A 13634-nucleotide genomic window follows, 5' to 3' on the forward strand; every position below is an offset into this window, starting at 1 on the left:
TTTTTACAGTAAAACTACACATCGAAACCACAAGTGAAGTGTGGTGTGGTGTAATAATATTCTCAAAAAATTTGACTAAATAATTTACATTTTCAACTATAGTACATTAGAATGCATTATCAAAGGAAAATCTTACAAGGAGCATATGCATACATCAAGAAAACGGAAATCACACATGAATCACTCCCATTATCAAATTTATGTAGATGGTGACTAAAATGCTCAAAGAATAAGACCAATGATGCATGGGTGTGGCTAAGCGCAGGTGTGGGTGTTGATGCAACTAGTTTGATATTTTTAAAATTATAAATGTAAAGGTGCAACAATTTTCTTTGTAGAAGTGCAGTTGATGGGGGAGCATAAGAAGCACCCATGCAACTATAAATAAAATATTTCTATCAAATGCACTTGGGACATTTTTCTTCTAATAAATATGCATTCCCAAGTTGATGTAGAACACTAATTATGGAATAAGATGACAAGACAAAGGTAGAGGGAGGATTTCCAATAATTTTGATATCAAAACAAAATAAAATTGCAAGGACTATGACATGACTGCATGAAATGAAAGTACTAACAACCAAACCAATGTTGATTCTTGCTACAAGTAATGTTCTAACTAACGAAATTACACCATGGCATTTTTTATTTTTATTTTTTTTATTGAGGCTTTAAATCTCTTTCTCTATATTTGTATATTTCTAGATAAAACCCTTTTGAAATCATATACCACAACAAAGTCTCAAGTCCCAACAATAATCTCACTCACCGAATCATAAAAGGGATTTAAGTTTGACTTATGTGATAATGCCTTCCACGATTCCATAGCCTGAAAGCTTGCAACTTCACTACTCTTCCAACACATTCTCAATGTCTCTTTCAATAATGGGTTCCTCAGAATGGTTTGAAAAAACAATAGTTAGAATTAAAATGACTAGGTATCCCTTTGGTTGGAGATCCCTATTACTTCATGAACACTTCAAGAACATGTGACATTTCAAGCTCAGGAAATCTAAAAATCTTAGTTGCACTAGGTCAAACAAGGTGAAATGCCTTCTAAATATTCCTTTAATACATTTCTATAAAGCTAGAAATAAACCAAAAAGTAGAAAATAAATATCCAGCAAGAGTAAAAAGAAAGGATGATAAAGCTCGAAAACAGAGACACAAACAAGCAAAGATAAACATCCAATAAACAATAAAACTTTTGGCAAGTAGCGAGAAGAGAAATATGGGTTCTAGACTACATATTCTAAGGATGTGTGTTAATATGAAACCATTCCCATCTCGGGAATCCTCATGTCTTCCTTACAATAGAAAAAGCATAAAGGAAAGGAGCAATGACATTAAGCTTCATCTAAATTATGCAACATGTATGCTTTACAACAGAAAAAAGAACAAAGAATAAAGGAAAGGAGCAATGAAATTAATCTTGCACCTAAGTTACACAAAGAAGAATTGGAGTATATGCATTGTGCAACAAACAAGCATCTCAAATGAACAATTTTGAAAAAAAATTGCATAAAATTTACTAAAGAAAGGCAAAGAATAAGCACATAGACATCAGAAATTGATCTTTCTAAATAAAAAATATAGATGACTGCTAAACTTGGATAATCTCTCCCTCAAAACCAATAAATGTAGGTGGAAACCATAGATCCATCTTAACCTCAGATTTCTTAATGACCAAGAAAGATTCAACAATGTTTCTCTACAAAACAATGACAAACACTAAAGTCGGCAAGGCCATGAGTTCTAATCACACCATAAACTCAACCAAGAATCTCACAATGACCTTAAATTCATTATACAGGAATATTATATTCAAATTCATTATACATGAATATTATATTCAAATTCATTATACAAGAATATTATATTCCTATAGCTAACTACCTATGAACCTCCACTAATTATCAACCCTTTGTAATCAATGATCACTAAGCACGATGCTTCCAACGTAATTTCTTTTCAACTTTGACGTGGAGGGCATCGATGCTCCTGCATCAAGGCCAATGCCAGCTTCTTTGTTTAGGACATGCCTTGTTAAAGCACAACCACATCCTAGTAATGGATGAGGCCACAACCTCAGTGGATACGAAAACTGACACCATGATCCTACAAATAATACAATCAAAGTGTCATGGATGTACAATCATCACTATAGCTCACAAAGGTCCCACAGTAATAGACAATAATTTTTTGCAAGATCAAAGAATTTTTCAACCTATACCTCATGCCAATCTGAATCAATTTCAAGGATACCAACTTTTCAGCATGGCAGAGGATGACAAGAAGGTAAATGCAACAATGATGTTGCAACAATGCTGCTCTACAAAACAATGATAGGCACTGAAGTTGGCAAGGTGAGATGGGGAAAACCATAGAAAGGTAAAGAATTATGGTGAAAGAAGATCCCCTAGAGATTTTTTAAGTTGTCTGAGAGGTATCAAATACAAAATATGTTTTACAACATTCGCATTTCTCTGATGTCACCATTGATTCACTATTTTTGTTGCATTTAAAACAACACACCTCAATTGTACAAACTTAAGAAAATTCACTTTAATTGCCAACCCTCCTAGAAAACCACTGCATTAGGGGGATTCCATAGGTTCACTTGTTTTAAATTCTGTCCAAACAACTGAGTATTAGTAAGATGAAAACTGATTTGTGTGGCATTTATTTCAGTCATACTACCAAATTTCATATAATAGTCGAACTACCCAATTCCATACAATACCCATACTACCACTTTGTTTAAATTCTCTAACAAGCTCTTAATATCACCCAGGTAGCACAAACTACATCAGACTTCAGTTCTATTTCATTTTAAAATAAATGTGAGAAACAATGATTATAGGTCCATTTGTACAAGAATTTACCTACAAGTCCGAAAATATTTGTAACATAACTCCTGTAAAAGTTGTTTAACTCAAAATTGCAGTAATATATCCATAACATAACTCCTGTAGAAGTTGTTTAACTCAAAATTGTAGTCATTTCTTTTTTTTGCATGAATACTGTCAATTTTCATCTTTTGAAGTTCGAAAAACCCTTAATATAATTGAATGTATTGAATGTATCAACATAACAAGGTAGAACTTGAGCAGGTCTGCACCTGCTCTATGTAGTAAAACATCCTTAACCAACTCAAAGGATATTTAACTCAACTAACAATATTAACTATTCAAAACCTTGACCGCCCATTTGTTAATATAGTATACAACACATCACAACATGATTATGTATGTGATAAGTGCCCTGATTTCTTCTAAATCTTCTTTGGAAGAAGCAACCACTTTGGAGGGTTGGTTCGCAAAAGCTTCACAATTGTTTTGTTTTCTTGTGGTATTAGGCATGGGATTTAGAATCATTTTCAATATAATTCCCATGGCTATCAAAAGAAATCCAGTTGCATGCTTCTTTGTGATAGGATTTGTGAATATGATATATGATAGATGCAATGTTACCACCTTTCTCACAGTTGTCACCTATATAAAAAAAATTCTCAGTAAGAGAATCTCAAGAATAAATTTAGCATATCAACATTAAGAGAATGGTCATGATCCAATCTATAACAAACCATGGCAATTATGGCAGCTCCAAATATTGCTATTAAATATAGAACAGACAACTGGTGTATGAAGGTGGTTGTCGCTTAGAATATCAGCACGAGATAAACATACAAGTTTTTCCATATATCAGAACAGAAAAAACCAAAAACAGTTTCAGAAAGAACAACAACTTTTCACAAAAGATGACTATGGCTAGAGATTTCAGGAACTGATAAATTTAGTTTCAAAACCCAAATATCTGAATAGAAATTAACAGGAAATATCATATACTTGTAAGTAGGGTTCCAAAGCTTTGAAGAGCTCTCCAGTCAAAATCATTGGAGGAATTAAGAAGGGGATTCCCACAGCAGTAGCGCAGAACAACATTTCCATCTGGGAACATCAATTACAATATTTCTCAGTATTGAGCAAGTTGCATTGAGCCTGATATAATTGAAATAATATAGAATTAATAAAGTATCAATTCACAAACAATTTTGCATTAGGGTTTTCCAGGTATGGACCATATTTGTGTAGTAGAATGATTCAGAGTAAATATGTCTCTTCCAGGTTGCCCAAAAAGGCATCCAAAATCAAAGCTCCACAAACCATAACAAGTCCCCATACACTGAAATTTGGGGATGTTTGGGCATATGCTAGTGTGAAGATTATCAAACCAACGATAAGAAATATAGTTGCGATGTATTCCTCCAAGGGATACTTTGGCCTTAAGCCTGGTATAAAGGCTCCCATAATCATAATAGGAAAAACCTGTAGTGATTCAGATTTATCATCCATTGTAGAAACCTCAAAAGAAATATATTGTAAACTCTGAGTATGTATACAGAGAAACCATACCTTGGTAGACTTGAACATAATTTTATCTAGGTGGATGTTGGTGGCCACCCGCCTATCCCACTTGGACCCCCACAACTCTCTCTTTCATTTTTTTCAGTTTCCTTAATTGTAGCATAATTGACTATTTTTGGCATTTTTTGGTTCTTGAATTTCCGGATCTGTTTTGAGGCCCTAAACGACATTTTTTGGGAACACGGAGCCAACATTAATGTTGGCTACTCAAAAGTTGTAGTCCTCAGATAGATCTTTCTAACGAGGTATTTTGCACATCAAATGGAGATCGTATGACAAAGTTACGACCCCAGGAAGTTGATGTACCAATTTACCCAAACGAGGCCCATAGTTTGGCGCTTCATCTCCTAGGATTAGGTTTTTGGATGTTTAGGATTTTCCATTGTTTCTCAACAATAAATAGGCCTTCAAGCCTCGTTGTAACACAGTTCAGAGGCATGTATCCGTTGCATCTCTTCTCAAAGACAAGCTATCATCGCCCTAGTTAGTTTATTTCCATTTCTGTTTGTAAGCATATTTTAGTATTTTACATTAATGAAATGAAGTATTATTTCTACTGCATCTCTGCATTTATGGTTATATCTGTAATTTTTTGCATTCATGTTTAAATCTAGATCAGTGGTATCAGAGCAGTATGATCTTTCTTTGTTTTTCTTTGCATGTCCCCAATGAGGTCGGGATATAAGGAATTAGGGATTGAACTGGTCAAACCTTTGTAAGACCAGCCTCACAAATCCTGATGGCCTCCCATGGCAGATGAAAAGAAAGACAAGGGGGTAGGAGATCCTATCAAAATCTTGCTCGAAGAAGCCCTCGAGTGACAAAGGAATGTGATGATGGAAAACTTTTCCCAGATCCTTCAATGACTACCTAGGGGCGACGCATCTACTTCTGGAAGCTACTCTAGAAGCGCCACACCCTTTAAAATACAAGTTAACTTTGACATTCCCATATTTGAGGGTTAGATAGATGAAGATGTTGTAGATAAATGGTTAAATTTGCTAGAAGGATATTTTTTCATTCATGATTTTCCCAGCCGGAAAAATATCACTTTTTCACTTCTCAAAGCAGCCCCCTACGTCAAGAACTGGTGGGAAACCTACTGCGAGCAGAAGGAAGAAAGTACAACCTCACTGTTTTCAACCACACCCACTTGGAATTCATTTCGGGATGCCATCAAGGAGCAGTACTACCCTGTCGGAAGCTGTGAGGATAAATACATGAAGTGGACCACGTTGTGGTAGGGAATGGACCAAGTCGTGTTGTGAGTTTACCAACATTTTTCATACCCTTGGCACAGAGTTGGGTATCAAGGATTCTGAGAAAAATTTGGTACTCAAATACCGTGGATGCCTACATAGTTAAATCCAGGACGAGATGGAGTTCCTGGACATATCCTTGGTTAGCACGACATACCGATACGCTGTCAAGATCGAGTAGAAGTTCAAACAGAAGAAGCAAGACTTCAGATCCGTGATTTTGAATCAAGGGAAAGGCTTCCCCAAACCATAGAACCAAGGACAAATCTAAGAAGGTGTGACCGAAGACAACCTATCAAAGCCGCAAGAAAATAACAGCACCACAAATTCAAAGAAGGACACAGGAAAGTGGTGTGAGTTCCACAAGAGCCCCACTCTTAACATAAGTGAGTGTTGGGCCAAGCAGTCACTAGTGGTCGAGTTGGAGGCTTCATAATAAGATGCATGTTTCGACCCTGAGTCAGAACTTGACAAGATGAATGACAAAGGGAAGCAAATCATTGATGTGGAGCCCACCTCCACTGTTGCCACTGCCAAGATCCAGAAGAATGAGCCTGAAGATCCAGAGGAGGGGGAGCGTCTTTTCCACTCACAAATGTGGTTGAAGGATTCGCCACTGCAATTCATTGTCGACAGTGGGAGTCAAAGAACTTCATTTCAACAGAGGTCGTGAAGCGGTTGGGCCTATTGACCATACCACACATGCAGCCGTACAACATTGGGTGGCTTCACCAAGGACGAGATCTATGAGTCTGCCAGCAGTGTCACCTTCCCTACAACGTCAAGCCCTTCACAAATGCGGTATTGTGTGATGTTGCACCTCTTGATGCTTGTGATGTATTATTAGGCCAAACATACATATGTAAGCGACATGATGTGTATGAGTCAAGGCCTCGTGCTGCTATTATTTCTTTGGTTAATTCATTCTACATGATACTGGAGGTAGCCCCACCTACCGCCACCTCTTTGATCTCTTCTAAGAAATGTAGTAAGATCATCTCCTAGACTAGGAAACTCATTTTATTTCTGGTTCACTCTCAAAGTAAGGGGAAGATTGTAGCCACATCCATGGCCACTGGGAAGGGTTCCTCCACGCAACAGAAGTAGGTGGATACAGTCATGAAAGAATACAGGAACATCTTCTCCTCACCCACAGGGGTACCGTTACACTGTCGGGTCAAGCATTTGTTCGATCTGACTCTCGGAGCACCTCTACCCAACAAGCCGATACATCGTTTCTCCATTCTAGAAAATGGCAAGTATAAGCAATGACATGACCAACATCGAGTGACACACAAGTTTCAAGTGAGTGACAAAGTCTCATTGCATCTTCAGAAAGAATGCCTTACAAAAGCTATTCAGAAGCTCAGACCACTCTGATATGGTCCTTACACCATTACCAAGGTTGTGGGAAATAATGCTTTAGAGCACAACCTTCCACCATTCCTTGGCTTGCAATGAGTGTTCAATATGGACTACCCTCGACCATGATTCCCACCATTACTAGACACATCAGAGATTGCACAACAACTCACTAGCGACCAAGTTCAGTAGAAGTTTCCCCATCTCATGGAGGCACTCAACGCAATGGGGACCATTGCTTCCTAAGGGGGGAGGAATGATCCAGGTGGATGTTGGTGGCCACCCGCCTATCCCACTTGGACCCCCACAACTATCCCTTTCATTTTTCAGTTTCCTTAATTGTAGCACAATTGACTATTTTTGGCAGTTTTTCGAGCCCTGAACTTCTGGAGCCATTTTGAGGCCCTAAACGACGTTTTTATGGAAAATGGGGGCCAACATGGGTTAAAAAATTGATGTTGGCCACTCAAAAGTTGTAGATTTTTCTAACGAGGTATTGTGCACGTCAAACGGAGATCGTATGCCAAAGTTACGACCCCAGGAAGTTGATGTATCAATTTACCCAAATGGGGCCCATAGTTTGGCGCTTCATCTCCTAGGGTTAGGTTTTTGGATGTTTAGGGTTTTCCATTGTTTCTCAACAATAAATATGCCTTCAAGCCTCATTGTAACACAATTCAGAGGCATGTATCTGCCGCATCTCTTCTCAAAGATAAGCTACCATCGCCCTAGTTAGTTTATTTCCATTTTTTTTTGTAAGCATATTTCAGTATTTTACATTAATTAAATGAAGTATTATTTCTACTACATCTCTGTATTTATGGTTATATCTGTAATTTGTTGCATTCATGTTTAAATTGGGATCATGATTTGGGTAGGATAATTAAAAAACATTAGAGATCCCTTGGTTAATCCTTGTGATCCCATGAGTATAACACACAGGTTTACATATGCTTTCCATGGATTCTGTATATCCCTTGTTTTGAAGCCATTGAGATAGATAAGCGCCAAATACACAAATCCTTGTCTAAAGGTGAAATACCATCCATAGCTACACCAATCATAAACAAAACAAAAGAATCAAAGTCCGCAACAAAGGTTTTCAGACAGAACAAAACCTGCAACTGCACAACAGGGGGCATAATCTCCCATGGAAGATCAGGCAGATAACCCCTAAAGAAATTAGGAGGAAAGTTTATTTGTGTCCAGAACCCACTTGTTTCCCACCATGATCCATCCTTGTATAAAGTTGAAATACCATCCATAGTTGCACTGATCATAAACAAAACAAACGAATCGAAGTCTACAACAAAGGTTTTCAGAGAGAACAAAACCTGCAATTGCACAACAGGGGGCATAATCTCTTGTGGAAGCTCGGGTAGAGATGGATACATATCACCACTCCAGTGTCAAGCTCAAGTATGGATATATCAACTTCACAGGTTCACAAAAATCAATTGTTTGCTACCTATCATATATTACAACTTAAAATATTCCTAATAATTTTTTCCACAATGATTCGTTAATTGAAAATGATTATTGGTCCAAATTTAACTCACCATATTTTCTAATGAAATATATAAAATCAGTAAATTTTTAAAATGTTCGGAGAAGTTTTGTCAAATATTTATAATTGATATTATTATGGAAATTCAACAAACTTTTTATATTGGGAGAAAATATTGGCTCCCTAAAAATTTGCTTAAATTTTATGTGTGCATGGGTGGCTCCTTGAATTTTGTATATTTTCTTGTGTATGTGGTTAAATAAGTTTAAATGACTTTCAAACTTTAATCCTAGCCCAAATTTATCCTTTACTGGGAAGTGGTCCTCAGGAAGGAAACCAACAATGTTGAGTAGGACCTGCTAATTGTACATTGTGCATGCCTCTGTTAGTCTTGTCATTTTCCAGATTAAGTAAACTCATAAGAATTCTTGTGAATGTGTAGAATATAATATTCAACGTGTTGCACTAACAAAGGCAAAGATCATATACATAAGATTGGACATATATTTTGAAGGATAAACAAGACAAATTTCAAGGCTCCATGCAGCAGCCACAAAAACCATTATAAATCTGTCCATGAGGGGAATCCTAAGACCTTTGTTTCCCAATCCCAATCTCTCACAATCTGCCTAAACCCTTTTGTATATTTTGCAGTGCCTCTGCTTCAGTTATAACACAAGAAACATTCCATTTAACCATCATATTACATAGTTTAACAGCTTCTTAAGAAACATACATTATCTATCTTTGATATTGTTGTTTTTGCTGCTTTAAAAAGAAACACATGAAATCTTTTGAGTGATGCGGAGAAAGCACAAACCTTTAAATTAGCCTTATACATTGAATTGTAATAATGATTTCCATATCCACACTACTTAATTTAAATGTTGGAAAACAAACTAGACATTCGATATTATATTAAATCATCTGTTGAAATTATGAGACATCCATCTTCAATTCAGTAAAGACGGAGAATTCCACGCTAACCCTAGTGCATTGATCAAGCCTTAGAAACTCTCCAAAGCTTCCCCAATTCCAATCTTAGCATCACTGATTATCTCCTGTTTGTTCTTGCAGTAGGGATGTAAAAAATCCCATCAAGTTCATCACTTATCTACGAGGTATCTTGCCACTCTTGCCAAAAGATCTTCGTTCTTTTTATTGAGAGGAATACTCTTTTGATCTCATATTTCAGACACAATTTTATGAAAGAGAAATCCAGAATAAGGTAGATTGGGTTCCAGTGAATACATTTGAGGAGCTTGAAGGATCAAAACCTATACAAGCATTATCAAAGGGGTACTCTTCACAAGTAGTAGGACTTGTTTTCCTCGGGGAATTCCTGCAAGGGAGCGCTCTTTTCCAAAATATCTAATCATAACAAGTTTTTGGGAGGAGAATGAGGAGTGCCTGAGATAGTTAGAGAAGAAGGCACCAACATATGTTTTGTATGTTTCATTTGGGAGCTTAACCATTATGTCAAGAGCATAGGTACAAGAATTAGCCTTGGGATTAGCGAGTAGTGAGCAACACTTCTTGTGGGTCATTGTTATATGGAATTTATACCTACGGATAAGTACATCTTCCCTAAGTGGGTAGTTACTCTTAGAACAACAGAAGTAAAGAGTTTTAACCTTTACCTACAATAGATAGATAAGATGAAGGAACCTACTTGTGATCCTTCGCTTCCTTTGATGTCCTTTGAATTGCTCCTGTCGATCCTGCTCAAACTAAATTCACTCAATTGGTACCTGCCAACATAAATAGAAGATGACAACAATCAAAGCATATGATTTATCTACTGTAAACAAATGGAATCAACAACATTTGAACATACATTCATCATAGATATAGGCAAGAATATGGGAAAAGGAACAAACAACTTTACTGATTAATAGAAGGAGGAGTTACACCCAATGTGGTTCGATCCCATGTCACTCATCCAACTTAGTCCAAACCCTCATCACACCAATAGCACATCAATCCAACAACATAACATTACTTGACAATGATTTCAAGTCTCAAACCAACAGTATTTCACTACAATATCCAAATTCCAGCCCCTGATCACTATGATGAGTGGTCAATTTATAGGGAAATGCAAGTGGTTTTGTCATAAATAGGGTATTGAATGGTTTTCCATAATTGGAGTTAGTTTCCATGGAGAAAGGGATGAGAGGATAGAGGGTTAATTGATCCATAGCCTATCCAAAAATGAGCTCATAGGATGAGATAAGAGTCAGGCATCCTTCTAGAATGCTCTAGAATCAAGGAATATTCCCAGAATCCTATGCCAATTTCACTCATTCTCGCCCAGCACAGGTATAAGTGGGCCTAAGTGCACTGTAGTGCAGGCCTGAATGGGCCTACTTGCTATGTAGCATAGTTGCCCCTGACCAAGGCTGCACTAGTGTCCCAAGGAGGCATTTGAACAGGGTTTCAAGCGAGGAAACATTCATGGATGACTTGTCTAGGTCATGTAGCAACTGAATTAGGGTTTGATGAGCCCTAATTATACTGATCTGATCATCAGGAGTGATGTGCCCAAATAGACCTATAACAGTTTCCCCCTAAAGCATGAATTCGAAAAATGATAATGTCGAGTGATATGCTCTATGATGTGATGAGGAGGATCTGAAGCAGACAATGACCTGCATCAATTACAATACATAATATCATGGTATCTTTGAATTTTTCATGAATTTCTATGGGAAGGCATACCCATACTCAACGTATAAACTTTTCATTGCATGTACATGAATCAGATAGTCATCTATAGATATAGACCCATGATAGGATGACCAACTGTGTAAACCCATCGTACAGATGATTTAGTACTCTCCTGAAATCGCAGCCTAGATGCATGAAACTAGATTCGGGGTCTTCTATATCATCCAATTGTTCGCTCAAGTACGAGTCTAACCATGTGAAAATGTGATCTGAAGTCGAACATGGGAAGACATTGTCCGATTACTAGGTAATGATGTAAGCTCTTAACAGACACGAGATAACTCACTGGTAATGATAATGATTCTCAAAGGTACTACAATACATTCTGCATGGTGTGAATAGATGTTTTGGTGTCAAACACCATACAAAATTTTTCGATGTAAGGCCAGTGATGTCAACCTTTCGTCAGAAGCGAGAAACTTGCCATTGATATATGTAAGCCTCAAGGTACTGGAAGGGTGTTTCTAAGTCAACTTCCTAGATAATGTGCTTATGTCGACAAGAAGAAACTTGACATAGGAGGGCCTTGATGTATCCCCCATCAACAACATGAAAAGAGTGTAATGATTTTGAAGAGAGAATGTGACTGATGACACAATGTTCAGGAATGGTGGTCATGAAAATAAAGGTTTATGAGTATTGCAAAGGATGAATTTTAATGATTGACTGCTCTTGAACATGTCAGCAACATTGAATGAATTGGCAGCATTGACCCAAAACCGAAGTGATGGATGGTGTGATAGATCATAGGTATGATAAACATCAAGCATATAACCCAACCCAAATAGTCACAGAGATGGAGTGAAAGTGTCATGTTCAAGAGTGACTTGCTACCATAAAGCGATTTATCCCTTTTCCCATTTTCCCCAGTCATTGCTGACCAATACCTCTTTATGTTTTAAAAAGCTTGAGGAGGATAACATATGCTTGTAGTATAATTCCACCCTTTGGGTGAATCCATCGCCATGTGATGTTTCAATGAGTCTAGCGAAGGTGAAATGCGGCCTTGTCATGATGGACAAGTTTGTTGCTATTTGATGTTTTAATGAGTTTAACGACAATAAGAACTTGGTTCTTTTCATGTTTAGAGAGTCTGAAAAGGGACAAGAATAAAACTCCAAAAGTTCTTTTTTGTAAATTTGTCTCTCAAGTCTAAAAAAACATAAATTAATACAAGAGAGAACCTATTGACCATGTTCGATCAACGTATTCCTTTATCGTAAGTGATCTATCTCAGTCCATAAAAGGGTTAAACTTATACTGAGTAGATGTCGTTTCCAATCCGTTTACGAGCTAAAAAAGACAAGCGCTCGAAAATCTTTTCATATTTTGAGAGTCTGAAAAGAGCTTAAAGAGGACTCCACTTAGAGGAGTGAGGGGTGTCTAGAATAGCAACTCATTCCTGTGATGTTGGAACTTCTCAAAACATGTGATGGTTAAGAGGTTGGCTAATAAAACCACTCATTGCAATTGTTCCTCAAAAGGGATAAAACAACCAAGTGAAAGCTTATGATCGGCCAAGCAGATAATGATGATGGAAAGAGGAAAACCAAGGTTCATTTGATGGAAGAGGCTAATAGAATGGCAATCAACAGGCTTAAAATGGATATGGTTTCATTTTTACACAAGCTTGAACCATAGGGAACTATGCTTGGATTCAGTTTCATGTTTACTCAAGCTTGAAACGAAAAACTATGTTTGGATTCACTTTCATTTTTACACAAGCTTGAAACGAAAAAGTATGCTTGGGATTGGATTAGATGCCCCCAGCATGATGATTCGATTCTAGGTGCATGCCCCCCAAGCTTCACTAAATTCACCTAAGTAGAGTACTCGTGGCTATCAGGTGGATGGAATGAAGGTTCATTTATGAAATCAAGTGAAAGACTCGACTGTGATTTTATGAGATTTAATCAAAGACTCGAATTGGAACTTTCCTCCAAGGGACCTTGTTTCATTTTTTAATGAGCTTGACACAAGACAAGGGACTCTGCTCAGATTTCTTGTTTCATTTTTCTAACAAGCTTGAAACAAGACAAGGAACTATGCTCATATTCCTTGTTTCATTTTTTAACGAGCTTGACACAAGACAAGGAACTATGCTCAAATTCCTTGTTTCATTTTTTAACGAGCTTGACACAAGACAAGGAACTATGATCTGGGACCTGTTTCATTTTTTAATGAGGTTGACACAGTAAAAGAACTATCCTCATATTCCTTGTTTCATTTGTTAACGAGATTGACACAAGACAAGGAACTATGCTCAAATTCCTTGTTTCATTTTTTAATGAGCTTGACACAAGACAAGGAACTATGCTCATATCCTTTGTTTCATTTTTTAATGAGGTT

General features: G+C 37.1%; 1 pseudogene; it reads right to left on the minus strand.

Annotated features, from left to right (window-relative positions):
• Positions 1-3233: 3233 nt before the first annotated feature.
• The window catches only part of LOC149224139 (UDP-galactose/UDP-glucose transporter 4-like), a 35717-nt pseudogene continuing 25316 nt past the window's right edge, over positions 3234-13634 (minus strand).

The sequence above is a fragment of the Pinus tabuliformis genome, chromosome Q, assembly GCF_031772625.1.
Source record: "Pinus tabuliformis cultivar Carrire ecotype Pingquan chromosome Q, CPIR1, whole genome shotgun sequence".
In the NCBI taxonomy this organism is placed as follows: Eukaryota; Viridiplantae; Streptophyta; class Pinopsida; order Pinales; family Pinaceae; genus Pinus; species Pinus tabuliformis.